Raw genomic sequence first — 12,199 nt, forward strand, 5'->3', positions numbered from 1 at the left:
CTGGCGAGGTGAGATGTGGGCCATTGCCGCGCTCCCGACGAACCGTTCCGGGGGGCTGGTGACGTCGCGCGTTCGGCGCTGATGCTGCGACCGGGAGGGAAGCTGCGCCCCGTCCGAGTCAGACTCGGTCGTTGCGGCCCCCCCGAGCCCGCACGCCTCACGCGGAGGGGTCATACGCCCCGGCGGCCACGATAGACGCCTCCCGCTTCGCGGTGGTCGGGAAGGCGTGTGCGGATATGTGCGGAGGTTGGGACTCGGGCTTGGTCTTTGAGAAATCGGTTTCGCGGTCGACCGGCGCGGCCGGCGGACGCCCACGTGGCGTGCCGCAAGTCGGATCGCGCGCTCGGCCTCCGTGGATGGCCTCTGGGTGAGGTTGAGCCGGGGCGTCTCGGTTTCGCTGCCGTACGGTTCGCGCTAGGCCTGCGCGGGCGGCGCGGGGCGCGCGCTCGCGCGGCGGCCTAGCGCTGGAGTGCGACCCGCAAGTGGGGAGGAACCGTCCACCCAACGCCGGCGGTAGCCGGGGCCGGTGGGGGCCCTACCAAGGCGGGTCATGGGCGCATGTCGGTCAGGTTATAAGAGTGTTTTTTTCGCTCCGGGCTAGAGCCGGGTGAGGTCGTCTCGAACCACGTGCCTGAAGGCCGCCTCGCGCCGGATTCGGCCCCGCTCATTCGTCGGAGTGACCGCCCGACGCGGGCATCGCTAGATTAGCCGTGGCCCCGATCCTTCCCCATCGACAGCCTTTCGCCCCCTTCGCTCCGGCCTCTGAGGCGGCCGGTACCCCTTTCTTGGATGAGACAGAACCCTTGACGGGCCGTTCGCAGATTTTTGCCCGGCCTGTGTTTAAGGAGGCGGCCGGTACCTCCCTCCTTGGATGACCAACAACCCTTGACGGGCCATTCGCAGATTTTTGCCCGGCCTGTGTTTAAGGAGGCGGCCGGTACCTCCCTCCTTGGATGACCTTCTACCCTTGACGGGCCATTCGCAGATTTTTGCCCGGCCTGTGTTTAAGGAGGCGGCCGGTACCTCCCTCCTTGGATGACCTTCTACCCTTGACGGGCCATTCGCAGATTTTTGCCCGGCCTGTGTTTAAGGAGGCGGCCGGTACCTCCCTCCTTGGATGACCCACTACCCTTGACGGGCCCATTCGCAGATTTTTGCCCGGCCTGTGTTTAGGGAGGCGACCGGTCCTCCGTAGCTTGATCGGATTTCCCTTCCGGCCTGTGTTTAAGGAGGCGGCCGGTCCTCCGTAGCTTGATCGGATTTCCCTTCCAGCCTGTGTTTAAGGAGGCGGCTGGTCCTCCCCGGTCGGTTGCCAAGCGACCGGGACCCGCAAGTGGGCAGGAACCGTCCACCCAACGCCGGCGAGCCGGGGCCGGTGGGGGCCCTACCAAGGCGGGTCTAACTTCAGGCGGTGCAAACGGGGGAGGGGGGTAAGGACGGCTGCCGGGAGCAGACAGCCGTCCCCGGGAGGGGGTAGTAGCTTCGCGGCGGCCGCCGGGAGCAGACGGCCGTCCGCGGATTCTGCCAATGCCTGTAGGACTTTGAATATTTCACAGCCGTGCTGTGGCACTTAGAAAATTTTTCAGAGATGTGGCACTTAGAAAGTTTTTCAGAGATGTGGCACTTAGAAAGTTTTTCAGAGATGTGGCACTTAGAAAGTTTTTCAGAGATGTGGCACTTTGAACATTTTTGAGAGATGTGGCACTTTGAAAATTTTTGAGAAATGTGGCACTTTGAAAATTTTTGAGAAATGTGGCACTTTGAAAATTTTTGAGAAATGTGGCACTTAGAAAATTTTCTCTCTCTCTCTGGAAGTGCCGTGCCTTCTTCAGTTCTGCTATCCGAGCAGGGGACGCTTGCTGGCGGCCGTTACCAGCGCTCGGACCAGGCCCAATTGATTTGCATGGAAAACAATTGCGTCCCCCATGCTCGTTCTGACTATATTTTGCGAAAGGGGGGTAAAGTGATGAGTACACTAAGTGGGGGGACCAACCCATGTACTCTAGAAAAAGTACATGGGTTGACAAAAGACCAGTTCGTACTGCACCCCTGGTACCCAAACCCCTGGTACCTTTAGGCACTTAGAAAAATTTCGCCCAAATTTGGAGGTCGCTCCAGGGGAAGAGGCCGAATTTTCGCCTATTACGGCCGACCGCGGGAACCAGCCGAGGCGGACGCTTTTCGGCGCAAGAGCCGTTGGCACTTAGAAAATATTCGCTAAACTTCAAAGGACCTCCAGGGGAAGAGGCCGAATTGTCACTTTTTCTGGCCGACATCGGGAACCAGCCGAGTCGGACTCTTTACGGCGGAGCAGCCGTTGGCACTTAGAAAATATTCGCCAAACTCGGCCGGACTTCCAGGGGAAGAGGCCGAATTGTCACTTGTTCTGCCCGACATCGGGAACCAGCCGAGTCGGACACTTTAAGGCGGAGCAGCCGTTGGCACTTAGAAAATATTCGCCAAACTTGAACGGACCTCCAGGGGAAGAGGCCGAATTTTCACCTGTTCTGGCCGACATCGGGAACCAGCCGAGTCGGACGCTTTTCGGCGCAAGAGCCGTTGGAACTTAGAAAATATTCGCTAAACTTCAAAGGACCTCCAGGGGAAGAGGCCGAATTGTCACTTGTTCTGGCCGACATCGGGAACCAGCCGAGTCGGACTCTTTACGGCGGAGCAGCCGTTGGCACTTAGAAAATATTCGCCAAACTCGGCCGGACTTCCAGGGGAAGAGGCCGAATTGTCACTTGTTCTGCCCGACATCGGGAACCAGCCGAGTCGGACACTTTAAGGCGGAGCAGCCGTTGGCACTTAGAAAATATTCGCCAAACTTGAACGGACCTCCAGGGGAAGAGGCCGAATTTTCACCTGTTCTGGCCGACATCGGGAACCAGCCGAGTCGGACGCTTTAAGGCGGAGCAGCCGTTGGCACTTAGAAAATATTCGTTAAACTTGAAAGGACCTCCAGGGGAAGAGGCCGAATTGTCACTTGTTCTGGCCGACATCGGGAACCAGCCGAGTCGGACGCTTTAAGGCGGAGCAGCCGTCGGCACTTAGAAAATATTCGTTAAACTTGAAAAGACCTCCAGGGGAAGAGGCCGAATTGTCACTTGTTCTGGCCGACATCGGGAACCAGACGAGTCGGGCCCTTTAAGGCTGAGCAGCCCTTGGCACTTAGGAAATATTTGCCTTAACTCGGCCGGACTTCCAGGGGAAGAGGCCGGATTTTCACTTGTTCTGGCCAACATCGGGAACCAGCCGAGTCGGACACTTAAAGGCTGAGCAGCCGTTGGCACTTAGGAAATATTTGCCTTAACTCGGCCGGACTTCCAGGGGAAGAGGCCGGATTTTCACTTGTTCTGGCCGACATCGGGAACCAGCCGAGTCGGACACTTTAAGGCTGAGCAGCCGTTGGCACTTAGGAAATATTTGCCTTAACTCGGCCGGACTTCCAGGGGAAGAGGCCGATTTTTCACTTGTTCTGGCCGACCGGGGGAACCAGCCGAGTCGGACACTTTACGGCGGAGCAGCCGTTGGCACTTAGGAAATATTCGCCAAAATGTTCCGGACCTCCAGGGGAAGAGGCCAAATTTTCACTTGTTCTGGCCGACCGGGTGAACCGGCCGAGGCGGACACTTTACGGCGGAGCAGCCGTTGGCACTTAGGAAATATTCGCCAAAATGTTCCGGACCTCCAGGGGAAGAGGCCAAATTTTCACTTGTTCTGGCCGACCGGGTGAACCGGCCGAGGCGGACACTTTACGGCGGAGCAGCCGTTGGCACTTAGGAAATATTCGCCAAAATGTTCCGGACCTCCAGGGGAAGAGGCCGAATTTTCACTTGTTCTGGCCGACCGGGGGAACCAGCCGAGGCGGACACTTTACGGCGGAGCAGCCGTTGGCACTTAGGAAATATTCGCCAAAATGTTCCGGACCTCCAGGGGAAGAGGCCGAATTTTCGCTCGTTCGGGCCGACCGGGAGAACCAGCCGAGGCGGACACTTTACGGCGGTTGAGCCGTTGGCACTTAGAAATTATTCAGACTTCCATCAAACACACATCGGCCTTTTGCCGTCACTGCCCGGGATGGGCACCGTGGTAGCTCGGACAGTTCGCGTGACAGCTTCCGCTGGCACTTAGACAATTTTTAAAATGAAAATAAACAGTTCTGCACATACGTGCCGACTATATTTTGCGAAATGGGGGTAAAGTGATGAGTACACTAAGTGGGGGGACCAAGTACATAAAGCCCACCCCTGGTACCTCAGAGAGGCCGAATTGACACATTTTGTGTCCGACCGCGGGAACCAGCCGAGGCGGACGCTTTTCGGCGCAAGAGCCGTTGGCACTTAGAAAATATTCGTTAATCTTGAACGGACCTCCAGGGGAAGAGGCCGAATTTTCACTTGTTCTGGCCGACATCGGGAACCAGCCGAGGCGGACGCTTTTCGGCGCAAGAGCCGTTGGCACTTAGAAAATATTCGTTAATCGTGAACGGACCTCCAGGGGAAGAGGCCGAATTTTCACTTGTTCTGGCCGACATCGGGAACCAGCCGAGGCGGACGCTTTTCGGCGCAAGAGCCGTTGGCACTTAGAAAATATTCGTTAATCTTGAACGGACCTCCAGGGGAAGAGGCCGAATTTTCACTTGTTCTGGCCGACATCGGGAACCAGCCGAAGCGGACGCTTTACGGCGGAGCAGCCGTTGGCACTTAGAAAATATTCGTTAATCTTGAACGGACCTCCAGGGGAAGAGGCCGAATTTTCACTTGTTCTGGCCGACATCGGGAACCAGCCGAGTCGGACGCTTTTCGGCGCAAGAGCCGTTGGCACTTAGAAAATATTCGTTAATCTTGAACGGACCTCCAGGGGAAGAGGCCGAATTTTCACTTGTTCTGGCCGACATCGGGAACCAGCCGAGTCGGACTCTTTACGGCGGAACAGCCGTTGGCACTTAGGAAATATTCGCCGAACTCGGCCGGACTTCCAGGGGAAGAGGCCGAATTTTCACTTGTTCTGGCCGACATCGGGAACCAGCCGAGGCGGACGCTTTTCGGCGCAAGAGCCGTTGGCACTTAGAAAATATTCGTTAATCTTGAACGGACCTCCAGGGGAAGAGGCCGAATTTTCGCTCGTTCGGGCCGACCGGAGGAACCAGCCGGGTCGGACACGTTACGGCGCAACAGCCGTTGGCACTTTGAAAATATTCGCCAAAATGTTCCGGACCTCCAGGGGAAGAGGCCGTATTTTCGCTCGTTCGGGCCGACCGGAGGAACCGGCCGGGTCGGACACGTTACGGCGCAACAGCCGTTAGCACTTAGAAATTATTCGTTAAACTTGAACGGACCTCCAGGGTTAAGAGGCCGAATTTTCGCTCGTTCGGGCCGACCGGAGGAACCAGCCGGGTCGGACACTTTACGGCCCAACAGCCGTTGGCACTTTGAAAATATTCGCCAAAGTCGTCCGGACCTCCAGGGGAAGAGGCCGAATTTTCGCTCGTTCGGGCCGACCGGAGGAACCAGCCGGGTCGGACACTTTACGGCGGAACGGCCGTTGGCACTTTGAAAATATTCGCCAAAATGTTCCGGACCTCCAGGGGAAGAGGCCGAATTTTCGCTCGTTCGGGCCGACCGGAGGAACCGGCCGGGTCGGACACGTTACGGCGCAACAGCCGTTGGCACTTTGAAAATATTCGCCAAAATGTTCCGGACCTCCAGGGGAAGAGGCCGAATTTTCGCTCGTTCGGGCCGACCGGAGGAACCAGCCGGGTCGGACACTTTACGGCCCAACAGCCGTTGGCACTTTGAAAATATTCGCCAAAGTCGTCCGGACCTCCAGGGGAAGAGGCCGAATTTTCGCTCGTTCAGGCCGACCGGAGGAACCAGCCGGGTCGGACACGTTACGGCGCAACAGCCGTTCGCACTTAGAAAATATTCGCCAAAGTCGTCCGGACCTCCAGGGGAAGAGGCCGAATTTTCGCTCGTTCGGGCCGACCGGAGGAACCAGCCGGGTCGGACACGTTACGGCGGAACAGCCGTTGGCACTTTGAAAATATTCGCCAAAATGTTCCGGACCTCCAGGGGAAGAGGCCGAATTTTCGCTCGTTCGGGCCGACCGGGAGAACCAGCCGAGGCGGACACTTTACGGCGGTTGAGCCGTTGGCACTTAGAAATTATTCAGACTTCCATCAAACACACATCGGCCTTTTGCCGTCACTGCCCGGGATGGGCACCGTGGTAGCTCGGACAGTTCGTGTGACAGCTTCCGCTGGCACTTAGAAAATTTTTAAAATGAAAATAAACAGTTCTGCACATACGTGCCGACTATATTTTGCGAAAGGGGGGTAAAGTGATGAGTACACTAACTGGGGGGACCAAGTACATAAAGCCTACCCCTGGTACCTCAGAGAGGCCGAATTTTCGAATTCTGAGGCCGAGCTGGGGAACCAGACGAGGCGGACACTTTTCCGAGCGAGAGCCGATGGCACTTAGAAAATTTTCGGCTAAGTCGGCAGGACTTCCAGAGCGAGAGGCCGAATATTCGTCATCTGTGGCCGACCGGGGAACCAGCGAAGGCGGATAGGCGGTCACGGAGGTCCCGCCGGCTGGTCCGCGGGCCAATTTGGGTCCCGTAATTTAGCGGTCGCGGTCCGGAATCCACGCCGAGCGGGGAACCAGCGGAGGCGGATAGGCGGTCACGGAGGTCCCGCCGGCTGGTCCGCGGGCCAATTGGGGTCCCGTAAGTTAGCGGTCGCGGCCCGGAATTCGCGCCGGCCGGGGAACCAGCGCAGGCGGATAGGCGGTCACGGAGGTCCCGCCGGCTGGTCCGCGGGCCAATCGGGGTCCCGTAAGTTAGCGGTCGCGGCCCGGAATTCGCGCCGGCCGGGGAACCAGCGCAGGCGGATAGGCGGTCACGGAGGTCCCGCCGGCTGGTCCGCGGGCCAATCGGGGTCCCGTAAGTTAGCGGTCGCGGCCCGGAATTCGCGCCGGCCGGGGAACCAGCGCAGGCGGATAGGCGGTCACGGAGGTCCCGCCGGCTGGTCCGCGGGCCAATCGGGGTCCCGTAAGTTAGCGGTCGCGGCCCGGAATTCGCGCCGGCCGGGGAACCAGCGCAGGCGGATAGGCGGTCACGGAGGTCCCGCCGGCTGGTCCGCGGGCCAATCGGGGTCCCGTAAGTTAGCGGTCGCGGCCCGGAATTCGCGCCGGCCGGGGAACCAGCGCAGGCGGATAGGCGGTCACGGAGGTCCCGCCGGCTGGTCCGCGGGCCAATCGGGGTCCCGTAAGTTAGCGGTCGCGGCCCGGAATTCGCGCCGGCCGGGGAACCAGCGCAGGCGGATAGGCGGTCACGGAGGTCCCGCCGGCTGGTCCGCGGGCCAATCGGGGTCCCGTAAGTTAGCGGTCGCGGCCCGGAATCCGCGCCGGCCCGCAGCCACCGCCAGGCGGATAGGCTGTCACGGAGGTCCCGCCGGCCGGTCCGCGGGGGGAACTGCGCCCTCTGGCGGACACGCCATTGTAAATGAATGGGGTTTGGCACTTAGTGCATTTTTCGCCGAAGCCGACGAGCGCTCCGGGCGAGGAGGCCGGATTCTCGCCATCCGTGGCCGGCCGGGGAACCGGCCAAGGCGGATAGGCGGTCACGGGGGTCCCGCCGGCTGGTCCGCGGGCCAATTGGGGTCCCGTAAGTTAGCGGTCGCGGCCCGGAATCCGCGCCGGCCAGCAGCCACCGGGAGGCGGATAGGCTGTCACGGAGGTCCCGCCGGCTGGTCCGCGGGCCATTTAGGGTCCCGCGAGTGAGCGGTCGCGGTCCGGAATCCAGGCCGGCCAGGAGGCACCGCCAGGCGGATAGGCGGTCACGGAGGTCCCGCCAGCTGGTCCGCGGGCCATTTATGGTCCCGTAAGTTAGCGGTCGCGGCCCGGAATGCACGCCGGCCAGGAGGCACCGCCAGGCGGGTAGGCTGTCACGGAGGTCCCGCCGGCCGGTCCGCGGGCCAATTACCTCCAGCCGAGCGGATATGAACTTTATTAGCACCTTCTACGAGATGGCGGAGCCTTATTCGACAACCAGCACCTCGGCTTAGCATTTTCCACGGCCCGCTGATCTTCCAGAAGACGTCCAGCCGGTTTCCTCCTCACATTTTAAGCCGGCCGAGGCTTCCGGCACCCCGGCTAAGCTTTCTCCACGGCCCGCTGAGCTTCCAGGGGACCTCCGGCCGGTTCTCCCGGTGCCTCGCGCCTCGCTTTGTGAGCCGGCCGAGGCTTCCAGCACCTCGGCTGAGCGTTTCCCACGGCCCGCTGAGCTTCCAGGGGACCTCCAGCCGGTTCTCCCGGTGCCTCGCGCCTCGCTTTGTGAGCCGGCCGAGGCTTCCAGCACCTCGGCTGAGCGTTTCCCACGGCCCGCTGAGCTTCCAGGGTACCTCCAGCCGGTTCTCCCGGTGCCTCGCGCCTCGCTTTGAGAGCCGGCCGAGGCTTCCAGCACCTCGGCTGAGCGTTTTCGGCGGCCCGTTGCTCTCCCGGAGGTCGCAACGGGGAGTTACCTCCCTCTCGCGGACACGGCGAGTAAATACACCGCCTCTCGCACTTGGCGCACACTCACTCGCATTGCTACGCCTCCCGTGGCACTTTAAGCGGTCCGAACGGCGGGAGTAACTACGACTCTCTTAAGGTAGGCTCACTTGACTATTTATTCATGTATTTATTTATTTTTGACGGTTCGCGGAGGCGATGACGCTCCGCGCGGGTAAACGGCGGGAGTAACTGTGACTCTCTTAAGGTAGGCTCACTTGACATCTATTTATTTATGTATTTATTTATTTTTGACGGTTCGCGGAGGCGATGACGCTCCGCGCGGGTAAACGGCGGGAGTAACTGTGACTCTCTTAAGGTAGGCTCACTTGACATCTATTTATTTATGTATTTATTTATTTTTGACGGTTCGCGGAGGCGATGACGCTCCGCGCGGGTAAACGGCGGGAGTAACTGTGACTCTCTTAAGGTAGGCTCACTTGACATCTATTTATTTATGTATTTATTTATTTTTGACGGTTCGCGGAGGCGATGACGCTCCGCGCGGGTAAACGGCGGGAGTAACTGTGACTCTCTTAAGGTAGGCTCACTTGACATCTATTTATTTATGTATTTATTTATTTTTGACGGTTCGCGGAGGCGATGACGCTCCGCGCGGGTAAACGGCGGGAGTAACTGTGACTCTCTTAAGGTAGGCTCACTTGACATCTATTTATTTATGTATTTATTTATTTTTGACGGTTCGCGGAGGCGATGACGCTCCGCGCGGGTAAACGGCGGGAGTAACTGTGACTCTCTTAAGGTAGGCTCACTTGACATCTATTTATTTATGTATTTATTTATTTTTGACGGTTCGCGGAGGCGATGACGCTCCGCGCGGGTAAACGGCGGGAGTAACTGTGACTCTCTTAAGGTAGGCTCACTTGACATCTATTTATTTATGTATTTATTTATTTTTGACGGTTCGCGGAGGCGATGACGCTCCGCGCGGGTAAACGGCGGGAGTAACTGTGACTCTCTTAAGGTAGGCTCACTTGACATTTATTTATTTATGAATTTATTTATTTTTGACGGTTCGCGGAGGCGATGACGCTCCGCGCGGGTAAACGGCGGGAGTAACTGTGACTCTCTTAAGGTAGCCTGACTCGACGTCTTTTTCAACGGTGGCTGGAGGACCCGGGCGGTTCTCGGGGGTGCGTCGCTCCTCACTTTTGACGCCCGAGGAGGCTCCCGGCACCTCGGCTACGCGTTTTCGGCGGCCCGCTGAGCTTCCAGAAGACCTCCAGCCGGTTCTCCCGGTGCTTTCCTCCTCACGTTTTAAGCCGGCCGAGGCTCCCGGCACCCCGGCCAAGCGTTTCCCACGGCCCGCTGAGCTTCCAGGGGACCTCCGGCCGGTTCTCCGCGCGCTTTCCTCCTCACTTTTAAGCCGGCCGAGGCTTCCGGCACCCCGGCCAAGCGTTTCCCACGTCCCGCTGAGCTTCCAGGGGACCTCCGGCCGGTTCTCCGCGCGCTTTCCTCCTCACATTTTAAGCCGGCCGAGGCTCCAGGCACCCCGGCTAAGCTTTCTCCACGGCCCGCTGAGCTTCCAGGGGACCTCCGGCCGGTTCTCCGCGCGCTTTCCTCCTCACTTTTAAGCCGGCCGAGGCTTCCGGCACCCCGGCCAAGCCTTTCCCACGGCCCGCTGAGCTTCCAGGGGACATCCAGCCGGTTCTCCGCGCGCCCCCCTCCTAACTCGACGCCCGAGGAGGCTCCAGGCACCCCGGCCGAGCCTTTTCGGCGGCCCGCTGATCTCCCGGAGGTCGCAACGGGGAATTGCCTCCCTCTCGCGGACACGGCGCGTAAATGCACCGCCTCTCGCACTTTGCGCACACTCACTCGCATCGCTACGCCTCCCGTGGCACTTTAAGCGACCGGGACCACCGCGAGCGCGGGCGATGACTAAGAGGCTCCCCGGCCGGCCTCGCGGAGCTCCGACGCTCCCCCGCGGGACTTCCGGCGGCCGGCCGGAGCCTCGGCACGGCTGCCGCACTCCCTAATAACACCCCGCGGACCCCCGCGAGCCGAACGCTCGCTGCCGCGGGCGACCCGTGCCAAGGCGGACGCGTGACGGCGCGGGAGCCCTCGGCACTATATCACGGTCACGTATGTAGTCAAATCGTGTAAAATCACCGTTAGTTTATTCATAATATAGGTAATAATTAAATAAATATTAACATCGCGTATATCATTAATAAACACATGTATGTATTTTATTTAATAATTAAATAAATATTAACATCGCGTATAATCATGCGCAATACTTCGTGGCCGACCGGGGAACCGAACCGGCGAAGGCGGACGCATCGCGGCGCGAGAGCCGTTGGCACTTTGGAAAAATAAATAAATAAATAAATAAATAAATAATAATTCGCCGACCGGGCTCCGGGGGGAGAGGCCGATTTTTGGCCGTTCGTGGCCGACCGGGGAACCGGCGAAGGCGGACGCATCGCGGCGCGAGAGCCGTTGGCACTTTGGAAAAATAAATAAATAAATAAATAAATAATTCGCCGACCGGGCTCCGGGGCAAGAGGCCGAATTTTCGCTCGTTCGGGCCGACCGGGGAACCGGCGAAGGCGGACGCAGCGCGGCGCGAGAGCCGTTGGCACTTTGAAAAAAAAAAAAAAAAAAAAATTCGCCCACCGGGCTCCGGGGGAAGAGGCCGGCTTTTCGCCGTTCGCGGCCGACCGGGGAACCGGCGAAAGCGGACGCGCTCTCTAACGAGCCCCGCCGGCCGGAGGAAGTGCGCCCTCTGGCGGACACGCCGTTGTAAATGAATGGGGTTTGGCACTTAGTGCATTTTTCGCCCAAGTCGAAGCGCGCTCCGGGCGAGGAGGCCGGATTCTCGCCACCCGTGGCCGGCCGGGGAACCGGCCAAGGCGGACGCGCTCTCTAACGAGCCCCGCCGGCCGGAGGAAGTGCGCCCTCTGGCGGACACGCCGTTGTAAATGAATGGGGTTTGGCACTTGGTGCATTTTTCGCCCAAGTCGAAGCGCGCTCCGGGCGAGGAGGCCGGATTCTCGCCACCCGTGGCCGGCCGGGGAACCGGCGAAGGCGGATAGGCTTTCACGGAGGATCCGCCGGCTGGTCCGCGGGCCGATTAGGGTCCCGCGAGTGAGCGGTGGCGGTCCGGAATCCAGGCCGGCCAGGAGGCACCGCCAGGCGGATAGGCTTTCACGGAGGAGCCGCCGGCTGGTCCGCGGGCCGTTTAGGGTCCCGCGAGTGAGCGGTGGCGGTCCGGAATCCAGGCCGGCCAGGAGGCACCGCCAGGCGGATAGGCTTTCACGGAGGACCCGCCGGCTGGTCCGCGGGCCGTTTAGGGTCCCGCGAGTGAGCGGTCGCGGTCCGGAATCCAGGCCGGCCAGGAGGCACCGCCAGGCGGATAGGCTTTCACGGAGGACCCGCCGGCTGGTCCGCGGGCCGTTTAGGCTCCCGTAAGTTAGCGGTCGCGGTCCGGAATACAGGCCGTCCAGGAGGCACTGCCAGGCGGATACACTCTCTAACGAGCCCCGCCGGCTGGTCCGCCGGGGGAAGTGCGCCCTCTGGCGGACACGCCGTTGTAAATGAATGGGGTTTGGCACTTAGTGCATTTTTCGACCAGCGGCAACGCAGGCTGACGGGCGGCCGCTTCCACGGGCCGGTACTAC

The sequence above is a fragment of the Syngnathus scovelli genome, unplaced genomic scaffold (assembly GCF_024217435.2).
Source record: "Syngnathus scovelli strain Florida unplaced genomic scaffold, RoL_Ssco_1.2 HiC_scaffold_56, whole genome shotgun sequence".
In the NCBI taxonomy this organism is placed as follows: Eukaryota; Metazoa; Chordata; class Actinopteri; order Syngnathiformes; family Syngnathidae; genus Syngnathus; species Syngnathus scovelli.